Here is a 17,361-nt window from a genome sequence, read left to right on the forward strand (position 1 = left end):
GTCACCCAGTACTTCGTATACAAGGTCCAGAAACTCTGCCAAAGAGATCTTGTCATCTGTTCCGGGATCGGTGTCTACCATCGACTGCTTGTCATCAAAATGCAAAGAATCGTTGTCCTCATTCTCAGAATTGCCATCACCTGTATCTTCCCGGTCTCTCGAGGCTGTTGCTGAGGGGCCCTCACCCCTGTTAGTGTTGGAGGTGTAGTCAAGCTCGGAAAAGGATCTTCCATTATTTTGTTAACAAACAATCTGTCACTTCATATTTTTCATTTCATCCTGTAGTTATTATTTAAACAATTACGATATTATAAATACAAAATTTTTTCCAACTATAAAATCTTTATAATTAGACGCTGGGACAAATCTGAGCTGCAATCTCCAGACCAACTTATCCCTTGCCAGAAGGCCTATACGCCGTAGGCGTTATAACCTTGTGTAATGGTGGTCTATACGCCCTAGGCGTTAGGAACTTATGTAATGACGGCCTGCACGCCCTAGGCGTTGTGACCTTATGTAATAACAGTCTGTATGTCCTACTCTTTAAGAGTCTATGCTAAAATGTCCTTTACGCTATAGGCGCTGTGACATTGTGTTATAACCGTCCGTGTAACTTATGCACTCGGATACCATTCTACGACGGCCTGTACGCCATATGCATTATGAAATCCTGTAATGACGGCGGACATCCACCACATGGCTAATATGGGAGTAAAGTTAATTTTTAATGCAAATGGATATTATATTTTGATTGAGGATGCAATTCTAGGTATATATTTACACATTAGGGGAGTAGGGGTATATATTCTGTGAATATATAGGCTCTAAGAAATTCATAAGCTTTTTAGAAAAACTGGAAAAACAAGCAAAGAAGTGAAGATAAAGGCTCTCCCCCTAAAAAATGTGTTAACTAGGATTATTCTACGTATTATGGAGTAAGAACTATTTTCTTAATATGCTTAGTATATTAAGCCTTTTGTCCAGACTGGATTCCTAGGCTGAATATACTGGTTGGCTGGTTGGCTAATTTAAAGATTTGTATATATATATATATATATATATATATATATACTGTCAAATTAGCCATCTGGTGGTATCCCAATGACGGCCTGTACGCCCTAGGCATTATGACCTTATTTAATGACGGCCTATACGCCCTAGGTGTTATGACCTCATGTAATGACAGTCAATACGGCCAAGCTGTTATGACCTTATGTAATTTATAAAATATAAACTTATGAAAAGTACTATCCATACCCAAATACAGGATTTACCGCAGCTAAACCATTAAAATACAAATAATTATCTGGTCTACTAAACACCAGGCTCATACGCGAACAAAACTATAAACTCATTTTCCTTTCTACTAAATAAAAAAATGTTTCATATGTTAAACCAAAGAAACCACCTTGGATAGTGTCTATCCGTTTAACCCCGTGTACCACAAAACAAAAACTGATCTGAATTCGGCCATGTGGAAAGAATTGGATCGTTGTGAAAACCCTTTCATAAGAGCCATGTATGCCCCAGGACAGCATTTACAACTCCTATCAACCGGACCCTGGGGGAGTTTTTGTTATTTCATCTAATTTTTGAACAATTTCCAAAAAACTGGCTATCTCAAAATTTGTAGCGGCTGGTCTTGGGGAAAAAGGGCGTGGGGGAGGGAGGCTAATTGCCCTTAACTCTCTTGACTCTTAAAAAGTGAACTAGAACTTTCAATTTCCAATCAAATGAGCCCTCTATGAAGTTTATACGAGCATCTCTTCCATAAGAACTTCCTTTATGAACCATATATGCCCTATGGCATAACTTAAAACGCCTGTCCCCAGGCCCTTGGGGGTTTTGTCGACACCTGAGATTTTGTTATCTGACTTATGAGCAATTTTTAACTTAATGGCTATCTCAAAATGTTTACCGGATGCATTTGGGGGAAAAGGGGCGTGTGGGGGCTAGTTGCCCTCCAATCCCGTTTGAATCTCAAAAACTGAACTAGAGCTTTCAATTTCCAATCAAATGAGCCCTCTCTGAAGTTTTTACGAACATCCCTTCAATAAGAACCATAAATTCCCCCAGGGCATAACTTACAACGCCTGCCTTCGGGCCCTGGGGGCTGTCTCGACCCAGAAGTTTCTGTTATATGGTCTTAGAACTATTTTAAAAAAAGACCATCTCAAAGTTCTTATCGGATGGGTTGGAGGAAAAAAGTGCGTGGAGAGGGGGGGCTAGGTGCCCTCCAATCTCTTTTGACTCTTAAAAAGTGAACTAAAACTTTCGATTTCCAATCAAATGAGCTCTCTTTGAAGTTTATACGAGCATCCCTTCCATGAGACACATATATGCCTCCAGGGTATAATTTACAACGCCTGCCCCGGGCCCTTTGGGGTTGTGCCAACACCGGAATTTTTGCTATATGATCTTTGAAAATTTTTTAACAAAATAGCTATCTCAAAATTTTTATCCGCATGCATTTGGGAAAAAAGATTTGGGGGGGGGGAAGCTGGTTACCCTCCGATATCTTTTGAGACTTAAAACATGAGCTAGAGCTTTCAATCTCTAGTAAAATGAGCCCTCTCTGAAGTTTATACGGGCATTCCTTCCATAAGAACCATATATGCCCCCAGGGCATAACTTATAACCCTTGCCCTGAAGACTCTGGGGGGAGTGTCCTGCTCAAAGATATAATTTCAACGACGTTTAATTTCAACAACTACGAGCTTTCAACTACGTTGAACAAAATGGCTATTTTAAAACTTTCATTGGATGTGTTTGGGGAAATTGTGGGCGTGGAAGGGATGTTAGTTGCCTTCCAATCACTTTCGACTATTAAAAAGGGAACTAGATATTTAAATTTTTAATCGAATGAGCCCTTTCTGAAGTTCCTATGACAACGCTTTCTATAAGAACCTTGTATACCCCCAGGGCATAACTTACAACTCTTGCCCTGAGGGTTTTGGGGGGGATGTTGTCCTCAAAGACCTAATTTCCAAAATTTTCAACTACGTTGAACAAAATGGTTATCTAAAAATATTGATTGGATGTGTTTAAGTTGGGCGTGAGAGGGAGGTTAGTTGCCCTCCAATCACTTTCGATTATTAAAAAGGGCACTAGCCCTTGGAATTTCCAATCGAATGAGTCCTTTTTGGAAGTTTCTACGACAAAGCTTTCTATAAAAACCTTATGTGCCCCCAGGGCATCACTTACAACCCGTGGCCTGAGAGTTGTAGGGGGAGTGTTCTCCTCAGAAACATAATTTCTATCTGGAAATTAACTACGTAGAACAAAATGGCTATCCTAAAATTTTGATTGGATGTGTTTGGGAAACTGGTGGGCGTGGAAGGGGTGTTAGCTACCTTCCATTCACTTTCGACTCTTAAAAAGGGCACTAGAACTCTCAATTCCTAATCGAATGAGCCCTCTTTGAAGTTTCTACGACGACCCCTTCTATATGATGTGCCTCTGGGAAAAAAATAAATAAATAATAATAACAATAATAAAACATTGGAACCGTATGGCCTTTACTATTGGCAACGCTATAGCGTTGCCTCTGATTCATTCCTTTCCTTTCAAATATGTACACAAATCCGTTGATAGAATACAAGAAAAATTTAAGCAATCTATTTAGTTTTCAGTGAAGTACAAATGGAACTCAAAGCTTTTTGGGGGTCTTTTTGGAGGTTCTTTAACGTCTAAGTTCTCTTTTCACATTTTTGTTGAAATCTAGTTCCATTGTTAATTGCAATTTCTGAAATCTTAACTAAACTGATTTCTGCTCGCTATTTTAGGTTCACTCTTTCTTTCTGTAAAAGATTAAGATTCTTAAATACAATTTTAATTCAACCTCCCAGGCTGAATTTACTGTTTATAGCAAGTCTGAGTTGGATGTGTTCTGCACAGTTTACCGATCTAACCAGACTTGATATCTGGCGCAAAAATAAGCCATTTTTTCCGATTTCTATTAGAAAGAATGCAATTTTACTTTTTCTTCCAGAATAATAGCTTTTGTAGCTAGGAAAATATAACGTTCAAGAGCCTTCCGATAAAGCAATGGAGAAGGTTCAATCTTGGTTCCAATTTACTTGCTATTGCTGTATCTATCCAGGATAGATACTACACTGGCCCCATGTGAAAAACTTGAACAGAGAACAAATAAGGAACTTTATTTTTCTGAGATTTTCCCACTAATAAAGGTGAAAACAATTAAGAGTTGTAAGTTGCCTAGACCAATTATATACTAAAGGCCTAACAAAGATGAGACAAAGTTTATATGCCTATGTGATCATAAGTTTTGAGCTTTGCTTTGCCTATAAGTGCAAATTAAGCTAATTAAGGTAAAAAAAAACGGTTAGTCGTTTCCAAAAACAACATTCATTTGCATGTGCAGATATTGTTTAATATCTGGTCCGGAGTTGAGCTTTAGCGAGAAGTACCATCTATTCTACGTGAACATTTAGGACCATAGATGTTTGGTAGAAGGTGAAGCAAAATGTAAAAGAAAAAAACATCAATCATCTTGATAAAAAGATGCTATACTAACTTTTATAATTGCCCCCCCCCCCCAAGAAAACCAAAGCGTCTAATAGCAACTCTGATTTCAAGTCCTATTTTTATAATCAATTTTGAAAAATTTTGCAAGTAATACCCGGTTACAGCTATCAGTATGTCTATTTGGTTCTGGTGAAAGAAAAAAAAGAGACAGTCTCCTGATGAAGAGCCAGAACCAGAAGTACAAGCTCTTACTCTTGAAATATTTGGATAGCTCATTAGCTCTATATTTGAAAAGGTTGTAGCTGTAATCCTTGCATAGTTGTAAACTTTTTTAAGTACGAAGGACAATAGTTTGCTATAAAATTTATTAAAACGTAAATTAAAACTTTAAAAAAAAAGCACCTTAAAGCCCAAATGCCCTAGGAAGTAAAATAAATTCAGCTACCTGAAAAATTGAAATTAGCAATTTCTAATAATCATTAGTGATCATAGCCGTATCTCAGTGGTCTTAAAAAAAGACCAGACAGTCGTAGAAAGCTTTTTCAACAGTCATAAAGTATATCATGACCCCCCTATGCTTCTATTATTAGTTTTGTAATTCTTTAATATTTCCTAGTATACAGAGTTTTTTACTATGGTATTTGGAAGTAAGAGAGATTTCTTTCTCAGTTTTTATTTTCTCAACTTTCGAAGCTTAATATTGACTGTTCTAGCAGTTAAGGGATTCAATGCCTTAAAGGATCACCCTAACTCCTCCCCTTACAAAATTTTCTAGTTTATATAGCCAAACTATTTAGATTTGACTGGGCAGTCTTGCAGTAAATAATAGAGCTTGGATAAGAGATCCGGATAAACGACAGAAAGGTAAAAGACGACGCCTACTTTCCCAAAAGTCTTAGAAAAACCCTTCAACTTCTCCTGTTTTATGCAGGAGATACAAGTTTACAGATTTAATAGAACTTGCATTATTAGAAAGTGTATTTTGTTTTTCGATTAAACGGAGAAGAAATTTCTTTTTAAAGTTCAGGAAAGGACAGTCCCTAAAAATGTTCTAGCATACCTGCAAGAAAAATGCAAAAAATCGGCTCTAAGGATTATTTGAGTAATTCGAATGCCTTGGGAGTTCCCTGTGGTGCTACCACTTTGTTTGGAAACGTTACCGGCATGTGGGACGTAAAATTTTATTGCTTTTTCGATCAAAATGTATAGTCAAAGTGGCTAGTCCCCTGCCCGAATTTGCTAATGCGCCCTTTTTCTTTGAAACGGTAAGCCAACTCTGAGGCTCCAAAAAAGATTTTAAGGTATCGACAATGATTTTCTGGGGAAAGTAAATGGCAAACATAAAACTTAAGAATGAGCAGAATTTTTCATATATGAAACTTTAAACCATAATGGGCAGAAATTGCCCGCCATTTTAAGTTTTATTGTTGTTCTTTACTTCCAGTTGAAAAACTTGGTTTTTTCGTTTATTTCTGACTGCTCTTCAAATCATGCCAGGAAATCCACTTCCTCAGCCCTAGAGAAAAATTTTCCCTGGAAAGTTCTCCCAAGAATCTGTATATTTTCCAATAACAAATAAAATATGTCAAGAATGGGCAATTTACATAACTTACAGCCCTTTCTCTGGTGACTACAGGGGGCCATGCCATCCCCAAAGACCCATTCCTAGGACTTTTCAACTGTGCTAAAATTGAATGGCTTTCTCGTAATTTTGATAGGATGTCTTTGGGAGGAAAGGGCGTGGGAGGGGACTAGTTGCTCTCCAGTATTTTTGGTGATGGAAGAACGGCAATAGAATTTTGGACTTTCGTTCATTTTTGACTTCCGAATGAAGCCTCTCCTGATCTTCTAGGACTATAGGCTCGATATAATCATCCCTGGGAAACACAAGAAATAAATAAAGACGAATTATTTTCTTCTGGCAAAAAAAAATACAAATTTTTTGAATATGAGCTTGGAACCTCTACAGCAGGGTTTTTAATATGTAAGATATGATAGTGAGATTTCTATTAAGATCCCTTGAGTTTTTGGGGAAAAGAACCCCAAAAACTTTTCGGAAAATCCTTTTCGGAAAATCAGGCTCCTAGATTTTGATGGGTAAAATCAGACATAAAAAATTTTATATGTTTGGAATTTGCATAAAAAGACAACTCTTTTGATGTATCTATTGTTTTCACAATTCCATTTTCTAGAATTTCAGTTTCTACAGGGCCGAGTCAGTCCTTACTCAAAGTTCGTTATCATGAACTGTTTGAAACCTAAATAAAACCTAAATATAAGAATAGTGAGCATAATAAATAATGAAGGGAAACATAAAACGAGTATAAATTACTACAAATCGGCTGTGATAATTAAAAGGGCGACATACGCCATTTTTGCTACTTTTCAGGAAAGCCAGAAAACGGAAAAAAGTTTGTTAGCTGTGGTCGCTCTGAAGGGCGAGGCTAATGGCGGTCAAGGGAACATATTCTAGACCAGCTTTTTCTGCTTTTTTCAGTGGTATAAATTGAATTCAAGTATTCTGAGCAAGCTCGAAATTATTCCATTTTATGGCGTATGTCTCCTTTTTCATTGACAAAAAAGGAGACATATGCCAGGTCCCCATGTTATAATTACAACAATTGTTTCTTCTTTTCTTCAAATCACGATGATTATGCTGAAATTCGGCTGATTCTTGAGCTAAAAAGGAGACATATGCCAATATGCCAAATATTAAAGTTCAAAAGAACAGGGTCAAAAGGAGACACGTGCTCTGCGCGTATCTCCTTTTGGCCCAGATGCGAGCCGCGTCCAAAAGTGGCGTATGTCTCTTTTTTTTATCTTCGCAACGGTAGGAGATAGGATAATACTGACTTCCCCATTCGATTCCTCGTGCTGGGTTTACCCATGATATGCACATAACTCATTTTCGACCAAATTGGCATATGTCGCCCTTTTAATTATCACAGCCGAAATGGGAGCCGTGTTGCCGCCCCGGAGACTGCATAAAAAGCAGAAATAATATACGAACTCTACGGAACCCTCAATTAGATTGCTTAAACTAAAATTTAATAACCGCCCTAGAACTTCCAAATTTCGATCGAATTAGCCCGTTCAAAAGTTGATTAAGTTTAACTATCTATTCCTAAGTCGATTCTTTCTATACGGAGTGGCTAAGAAAAAAAGGTTCACTTAGGAATATTCCCATGACCTGCAAAGAAGTACAGCATTATATGTGTAAAGGTGAAGTGGTGTGAGTGTTAAACAAACTGTGTGCCAACTTTATGGCCTGAAATTAAACGGATTAAATATCCGTCATTACTTTGATTCTAATAGGGTTTAACATGCCCACCTTTCCTCCAACAATTTATCTATGAAGAACGGGCTAATTGAATGTAATTTTATTCCCTAGCCCTAGGGACGCAATTTATTAAGTTTCCTGTGGGCCTGTATTTTAGGAGACTTTAATTGTTCTGATTAAAATGGGTTTGTTGAAAAGTTGATCCAATGCCATTGGAGAGCAGTTTGCCCACCAAACAGTCTCCTCTCTTGAAAAAATAATAGTCAGTTCTAATCATAGTCAGTTCCAAATAATAGGCAGTAATATGGCAATTGTATTCCTTTAGTAAAGAGCGATATGTCTCCAAAGCAGTATCGACAATAGTAGAAGGTCGTGGAAAAGCTTGTTCGATCTTAATTTCTGGGATATTGTGCGTGATTAAGGACCAAAACCGATTAAAGGGTAGTCTGGCACCCTTCAACAACCTTTGTCCTCCCGAGTAAAGCCAGAGTCCCAGATGTCATAAAATCAAATTTACAAGGCAGATATTTTAAATCAAAACGGTTTATAGGTTCCAGAAAAGGGAATTTTGAAGACGACATGACAATTAGGCCAAGATTTGGAGCGCAAAACAGAGGCTTGATATTAAATTTGGATAGTGAAGTGGATTATACCTTTTTCAAATCAGAGTTACGCCACCATTTGTAATTTGTATAATTGAGTGGCTCAAAGTGACACTACCTGGCCGTTGTCAGTTCAAGCTCCAATACCCCAAATATTATTTTCCTTTTTTCTCTTCAACAAATAAATACTTGAGGGTTTCCGAGCTCGCTGGTTACAAATGTGTGTTTCCTGGTACGATTGTGCAATAAAAAAGTACGAAATCTAAAACTTTAATGGTAAATAATGAACATGCCAACCAGTCGCGTGATTTCTTCAAATTTCTGGGTTGGGGGTGGGGGGCAAAGTTGGAGCCGATTTTCCCAATTCAATTGAAAATGACAGTGAAAAATGAAAAATGAGCCATATAGTACCATAAAAGCGAAGGTATACTACAGAAAACGAATCTGTTTATGTGGATACTTGAATTATGCAGGCCTGTCTTGGTTTTGGGTAATTTTTTTTGAAGATTCTGAATTTCAGCTGAAGGGGGTCAGGGGGGAATGATTTGCCCCCTGCCCTATAGAAAATATACTCCTGTTTTCAATTTTTCACCATGCATTTTCAATAGGCAGGGTTATAAGTCCCTCCGATCTAAGGGCTGTAAGCAGAATTGTTGGATCTATGATCTCCTTCCACAACCCTCTTATCCTTCTCATGGAAAAAATGAACGTATATTATATCTTTCAACCCTTGGTCAATCAGGAGCATAGTATAAAGATATAGCAGTAAGTTTACCGCAGATAATATCCGGCTCTTCATTCTCGGTGCGAACAAACAGCTCCTCCAACTAATTCTTGTATTAGCGCGCACATACAGCTCTTCTCATTAGATATACCATCAGGGGTTTAATGACCCAGGAACACGTATTTTGGCAGAAACTTTCTCAAAATACCTTTGAAACCAACTTAAAACTTCGAAACCTACTTTTAATTCCTAAAAACATCTAATAATAACATTGCACGACTAATTACCGATTTTCATACATATATTGGAATAAATTAATTTGAAATTAGTTTCTTCAAAATTTAGTGTTCCAACGTTGAAGCCAAGTTTCGCGTTCAAGGGAAATCTGACTTGTCTACCCGTGAAAAGATCTAATGTCGCTTATGTTTATACGTTCTCTGGAGCACTCGCACCTCGGTCTGGGTTTTTGTAATGGGTGAGATAGGGAAAGATCATACTGCCTATAATTTATATACTATGATCAGGAACTACTAAAGCAATGATTGCTAATTATCGAATGTTAGCCATCAAATGCCTTTAAAATGAAATTATGACTGTCTCAAGTAAAAACAAGCTAAGCATATGTTTTAAGAGTTGTATTTGATTTCTACTAGAATTAGTTTATAAATGGACTGAGTACTCAGAACTCACTATAGTCGAAATGCACAAAATTTTGTCCAAGAAGACGACATGGAAAATATATCTCCTGGGGCCATGGCCCAAACTATATAAAAAGCCTCAAAATATACAAAAAGCCCAATTTTCAACCCAGCCTTAATTAATATAATTAATGCAACTAAATATTTTACCTTGTTGAAATTAGAGTCATATAAGGATTTCCCATTTGTATGATTGTAGGGCTCGATAAGAGGCCCTTAGGCCTATTCAAATCCAAATTACCTATCCTAGTTTAGGATTAGGATAGCTTAGGATTAGGACTTCCTAAGCTATTGGATTCCTTTAACCATGTTCCGTCTATGACCGAGTTGTGAACTAGTTCTGTCTCTGACCCACCTTGGTAAGCATTGGATACGCTCCATCTTCAATCCCCCTTAATTGACAGTGCAACAAACGCAGTCCTAGTTTAGAACTTCGTTTGATATTTCATGTTTTTTAGTTTTTTTTTTTTTGTTTTTTTGTTAACGGTCTGTACGCTTCGTTGACTCCTTTTGGTTGAGAGTGTTCATGCTTATCAGCCTTCTTCAATTAGTAATTCTTACACTTTACCACCACTCCTTTTTATGAACGCTACATGCGCTCCGTTTTTAATCCCCTTCAGTAAGAAGTGCATATACAGTCTTTGACCGTTTTTGGTCAAAGATGCGTAATCTGCATCACCAAACTCCTTTGGTAAACAGTATATACACTCCTTGTCCATTCCTCCTTGGTCAAAGGTGAACAAGTTCCGTCTCTGACCTATCTTGGCAAGCATTAGATACGCTCCATCTTCAATCCCCTTTAATTGACAGTGCATACACTCTATCTCTGACCCCTCTCGTTTTAATCTCCTTTGGGCGACATTGAGCCCACTCCAAGCCCTATTGGTCAGCAGTGTGTACGTCTTGTCTCTGACCCCCTTTGGTAAACAGAAGTACAAAATGTCTAACACCTCCTTTGGTAAAAAGCAAGGCCGTACACAGAGGGAGGAGTAGGGGGTTTGAACCTCTCCCGAAATGTTTTTTGACTCGTAAAAACGGGTAACAAAAATGGATATAAACAAATTTTTTATACGTTTTTTGAGTTTTTTTGTGTGTAAAACCCCGCCCAAAAAAAATCTTTGAGTAAAACCCCCTCCGAAAAAAATCCTGGGTACGGCCTTGGTCAAAAGTTCAAACTCTTCATTACTAGTGCCTTTTGCTCAGCAGTGAATATTATCCCCTTCCTTTAACCTCCTTTTGTCAACCGTGCCAGCGCTCTGTCTCCAACCTCATTTGATCAACAGTGTGAAAGCTCCATCACAGTCAATGTTTGGTTTGAATCACATAAAAACTGTTCTAAATCAAAATTAACTAACGAATATTTTGAATGGTGGGCAACCGAAACATAAAAGTTCAATATCAAAATGTATTATTAAATTTTCCACAAATAGTTCTTGACTTGTCTAAATTATTCCCCCTCCCCTTCGCACAACAGGCAAAACAGGTGGGAAAGTAACCAAACTAGTTCAATTATCTGATACAGGACACGCAAGGAACCGAGTTCCCAAAGAACGGCTTCACATGGCGCCGCACTTTTGTTTGAAATGGTCATCCTGAGGACACTTTCCTCGTAATTAATTATGTTTCATTCCTCAAAAGAAGATACAACATACGCTAACAGCCTTGAAGTTTGACAAGGTAAAGGACTAGCTGTACATCAGATACTATAAAGTATCTAGCGACGTGAATCAGGGCATAAAGTTAAAATCCTCGCTTAATAATACCCGAGGATCATGACTCAAAAGAGGTACAAACAAGCTCACGTTTATTAATTTGTTGGGGATAGCAAGGCTGAAGGACGTATATATATATATATATATATATATATATATATATATATATATATATATATATATATATATATATATATATATATATATATATATATATATATATATATATATATATATATATATCATGAGCTCGTACAATTACAAAATCATTTTATGATTCTAAGGTTAGAAAATTGCGACGTGCCTAACTTTCCGCTAAAGAGTTTGCATTGAAAGGACTGGGGGGAAGATCGGCTGTTGGAGGGCGCACTGGCGTACTTTGTTTCGCCGATATGTAATTATGCTTGCGTTATTTTTTTTTATCAAACAAGGTGCAGAAAACCTAACTAAAACTTTGGCTAAGCGAGGGAGGGATGATAAGGAGGGAGAGAGGGCTAAGCGGGGGAGACCATGGGCCCATATTGTGCCTCCTGCTTGATTTTACACTAAATAAGGGCTTCAACTTTGCATTTGAAGCACCACACTTATTTTTGGTAGTTTTGTTTTTTTCTTGTGAACTTGGTGGTCTTTTTTTATGAAACGTAAAAACTGAATGACAAAAATAAAATACGAGCAGCTTCAACTGCTGTATACACGCAATTTTTGTAGTGTGCTTTAGACAAAATCAAGGTGTGACTTTCTATACACAGAAATACTACAAAAAAAAATTACTTCAAGCTCTTTACCAATGTCATAAACAACAGTTGCAATTACTTAGCCCCCTTCCACTCCTCGACGGCTTGAAATAAATTTAAGATACATCATTTTGTAATGTCACAATAAAAGGTAATCATTTTCCTTAGAAAACCTTTAGCTCCTCATACCCCAAAAAAGCTTGACCCCTGAAAAAATGTCCCTGTTTGGCAATATGGAACTCCTCTTTAGCTATCTTCAAGCTACAAGTATCAAACAGTATTATTCTGTTTTAAAATATCATCACTTTTTATGGCTCAAAGCACTCAGAAGGAACATAAATCAAAATATCTTTCATTGATTAATGTATCTAATATGTTTCTACGGTAGATTTTTTCTTGGAAGTGTCTCCCATCTCCATGATCAAAAGATCTCGAATTGTTGCTAACGAATAAGACACATCAGAACTATAAAGAACAGTTTTTGTTCACAGAGAAACTTTATAACATATTATTTTGTTAGCAGCAAATGATCGAATATGGTAACGCTAAAATGTATTGGATTTGGTTTTAATTCCCAATTTACAGAAAATACAAAAAAAAATAAACTTTAACGAAAATCTGTTTTTGAATTTTATTTTAAAGATTCTGCAAAAAAAAAAAAAAAATGAAGTGAAACTTAGAAGGTGGATTTGTAACCTTCCGTTAGGATTCTTCAACGTATTAGCGAATGATGGCAGCTTGATTCTTTCAAAGTTTCCTTCCATCATCAAAAAGAGATGAACCGTTTCGGCAGGAGATTTACTTGTCTGATACCTAAATATCTAAGAATTACATTTGAGCTACGCCTCTTCTACAAGGGCTATAAAACCATGTGTCTTTTCGTATTTTTTTTCTGTTTCTTGTCTTTTTTTCGAGGATTTGAAGAATGGTCTTGTAAAAGCAATGAACAATTTTTTATTCAAAGAAAAGTTAAAACTTTTTGGGCAATGATCATTTTAACAGAACCTTAACAGAAACTTTTCCTTTGTTTATATTTGAATTTAAAATAATAATAATAATAATAATAATAATCAGCGGACAAAATGCAGAAAAAGGGCTTGCCTGGACAAAACTAAACAAAACTGGACAAAACAAACTGAATCGGGATGATTCCCAACATATTTAGAAATATAAATTTTAGTGTCTCACTGAAAACACAAAACTGACCTCCATAAAAACAAGATGTTTTCTTAACTTTAGAAAACTCCCTAAATAGCTTACATAAAACAAAAGAATAATTGATAAGGCTCTCAGTACTCTTTCAATGCCAGGAAATCGGTTATTTAAGTATTTAATTGTAACTCTTATAATAAAAAAAACGAAAAGATTTTTTCCAGCAGACCAAAAGTTCTTAGAATTTTAGAAATAATTAAAAATGACATGATTCAGTTTATTTCGGCTAGTTTTGTAGATATGTGTAATCTGCGAAGAAATATTTCTGTTCTTTTTAAGTTTCAGCTTTGTTCTTTACTTCCGTAAGAAAATAAAAACTCAAAATTTAATTCTTGCTTGTGGTGTTTTTTTTAAATGTGCATAATAATCTTACAAAAAATTATTTGTTCAACTTAGGTAATGAAACTCAAGAAATCAGCATGACTTTTTGCTAAAATAGAGTATCAAGTATAGATTTTACTTCTTACCTCCCTTAAACTTTATCACATAATAGGCTATGTAAAACAGGGTGGAACCAAAATCCCCTCCCGATTAAAGGGTTTCGACCGTGGAGACTTCAATAATATCCTTGTTATGCTTCCTAGCCTTTTTACTCCAGAAATGGAACAAAAAACTTCCATTTTTGGCCTCATATAGCACTTCATATAGCACTTCATGAAGTTAATAAGATGAATTTACAGAAAGCACAAAAGCAAAAGCAGCAACTTTTGGATAAGCTATTAAACCTCTCTTGCGGTAACCTGCTAGCCCTGGCAAAACGAATAAAAATACAAAGAGACATAAGGAGAAACATACTAGCTATGTAAAACCGCAATTTTCCTCATTTTTCAAGAAGGGGGACTTAGAAACTTAGTTGAAGGGTTTTAGACAATAAAAAATCGACAGGATGTCTTAGAATATGCATTTTCCAGCATTTTCACCATTCCTGGGCAAAACATAATATTTGGTGGCACAAAACGGCAGAAAAGCCACTCTGATAATGTCCTTTGTTATTTAACAAAAACACACTATATTGCGATTTAAGTTAAGGTGATCCCTCTCCTAATAACCTACGACCACTGGCTCAAGACGATCAATCATGGGGTAAAAGAAGACGCTTCATACGAAAATGAGGTTTTTGTTGTTGTTAAAGGTGGGAAATTGTTATTCTCTTGTTCAGGGTTTTCATCTATGGTGATTCCAATAATGTACTTTGTTTTGACTGACCACCATTTTCAAAGGACTTCAGGCGGTTTCGGAATTCCGATAAATTTGTTTTCACCATAAACTTTAATTGGTTTTAAGGTTAATTGAGTCAGATTAAACAAAAAATTTTCCTCATTCGCCAGTTTTTCCGTTTTTTTCGAAACGCGCCTTCAGACTTGTGTTAACGACGGTCCGTGGTTCGCTTTTTGCTAGATTGTAGTTGTTACTGCAACCATGATTCTACATTGGATAATTATGTGATTAAGAAAATAATTCATCTCCATGTTAATTTGTGATCTTTGAAACACAGATATTTGTTAGACTTTTTGAGGCCTTAAACCGAATATTCGATTCATAGTTTTTGCCTTATGAGGCTTTGGCATGGTTTGCCTCAAAATTACCGCCCTGCAAAACAAAGTGACGAAAAACGATGGTTTATTTCGGTAAATATCCTTTTACTACTTTAAAAAAAAGGAAATAAAAAAGAAAAGAAAACGAGAAACGTAAATGTCCATTACTTTTAAACTTACATGCATTCAAACGCAATAATTGTCAAACGTATATGTACCAGAGAAGTGCTTAAAGACAAAAAGGAGGTGAAAAGTTAAATAGCTGTAACACTTACCGCTACCTTGTCAGTAAGTCCAATGAAAGGTAAACATCACAAAATATTAGGATTAAACTGGGTCTACTTAGGAAGTTCAGGGGCAACTAGTGGGTCCTATCCAAGAGTTCAGAGACATTTTAGGAAAAGTAATTTCGCATCGTCGCCGACAAAGCTTGTCTCCGTCTGGTCAAATCTAGAAGAGAGTGTTCTAAGCTTTAGTTCTAAGCGTACAAAAGGTACATACTAGAGAAATTATAAATAATATGTATCTTCCTACCAATTAAAAACGAAAAAAATGAGCTGTTTTATTTATAGTTAAATTAAAAAAGAATAGAGGCGAAGCACTATTTCTAGTGAGAGCATCTTAGAAACAGCCTAGTCTTTATATATATATATATATATATATATATATATATATATATATATATATATATATATATATATTCAATTCTGTTTATTACAAAATGACAGAATGACATAAAAGCACTTGATACTGGGCGACCATATATATAACTAACAGTTAACAGCCAAAACTCTTAACACGAAAAAAAAAATGCAAATAAATAATAATAAATAAACAACAAAATTATGACCAATCTCTAATCATAAAAAAAAATCATGTAGGCTATGAGCCAAGACTTAAAAGAAAATTTTTCATTCTTCTCTTAAATAAACCAAGGGGCTCCTACATCCGAATGCTCACTGGTAGAAAATTCTAAACCTTAGGACCTATATATCTGACTGAAAAACCTGCTCTAGTTCCACTTCTGTATTCAGTGACTAGATTGTCAGCATTGCGGGTACTATAACTATGAAGTGATTTATTTTCTCTGTAAAAACCATGAAATACCTCAGAACTGATACAACTCCAACACTGATACGGGAATATTCCTGCTTGGTTGTCACAAAGTTGCCCGACATTAAGCATTTTAAGTTTATTAAAACATGCCTCAGTGTCATTGATTTTTTCCAAGTATCCATCAATATGTCGTATAACTTTGTTTTGAAGAATTTGTAGTCGTTCAAAATTTGAATCAAAGTTGCTTGACCACAAAACATATCCAAATTCCTAAAATATCAATTGTTCCAACTCCTTGTGCGGTTTTCGTTGCAACAAGATCACTATGTCGTTTCCATGAAAACGGGATAAACCTTCAAAATCAAACTATGTAAACACCAACTAGACAATGTTAATGCAGTGTCAACAGCAAACGAGGTGAGACAAGAACCTGGTAGATAAAACCTCATCGTATTAATATATACCAAATACAAAAGAGGACCGAGCACCGAGCCTTGTGGGACTCCACAAACCACAGGAAATGGGGCAGAAGCAACATCATCAATCATAACATTGATAAACCTACCATTCAAATAATTTTCAAACAATTTTAAGTATGATCCTTTTATGCCTATATATTCCAATCTTCGCAATAAAATACTAAAATCTAATGTATCAAAAGCTTTTTTTAAATCAAAGAATACTGTTAGAGGAATTTCGCCCCTTTCTAGACAATTATTTACGAAATCAACGAGGTGATTAGCAGCATAACTAGTAGAGTGGCCTCCCTGAAAACCAAACTGCGTCTCACTTAATAGGCCATTTCGTAAGATGACCATAAATGCGTTGGAGGACCACTTTCTCAAGTATCTTGGAGAACAACGGCAATATTGAGATAGGTCTCCAGTTACCCATATCTGACTTCAAACCTCCTATGAACAGAGGTATTACTTTAGCTTGTTTCAAGGCATCTAGGAAGTTGCCTATTGTGAGGGATATGTTAATAACGTGAATCAAGGAAGAAAGTAGATACATCATTATGGCTTTAAATGTCCTTAGATTTACGCCATGAATCCCAGCAGAATTTGATTTGTTATTCTTAACAATTTTTACAACCTCATCACTTGTACATTTTTCAAACCGAAACCCAAATCCTTCCCCTCGATCATCCACAAATTCATCAGAGAGAAAATTTTTTGAATCTGCGGGGGCATATAAAGCTTTTATTGAAAGCTTTGTCATAGAAACTTAAAAAAGGGCTCATTCGAATGGAAATTCAAAGGGCTAATGCCCTTTTTAATAGTAGAAAGTGATTTGAGGGCAACTAACCCACCTCTGACG

At 36.1% G+C, this 17,361-nt stretch overlaps 1 protein-coding gene across 1 annotated transcript in view; it reads right to left on the minus strand.

The window, feature by feature from the left end:
* Positions 1-15,375, minus strand: part of LOC148946153 (histamine H2 receptor-like) — a 312,118-nt gene extending 296,743 nt beyond the window's left edge. Inside the window, exon 1 of the mRNA XM_089097827.1 lies at positions 15,261-15,375. The gene's annotated coding sequence lies outside the window, so the exon portion shown is untranslated. The remainder of the gene's footprint in view (positions 1-15,260) is intronic.
* Between the last annotated feature and the right edge of the window lie 1,986 nt (positions 15,376-17,361).

Source organism: Artemia sp. Qi Xiang Cuo, chromosome 12 (genome assembly GCF_049724085.1).
Source record: "Artemia sp. Qi Xiang Cuo chromosome 12, ASM4972408v1, whole genome shotgun sequence".
Taxonomy (NCBI): Eukaryota; Metazoa; Arthropoda; class Branchiopoda; order Anostraca; family Artemiidae; genus Artemia; species Artemia sp. Qi Xiang Cuo.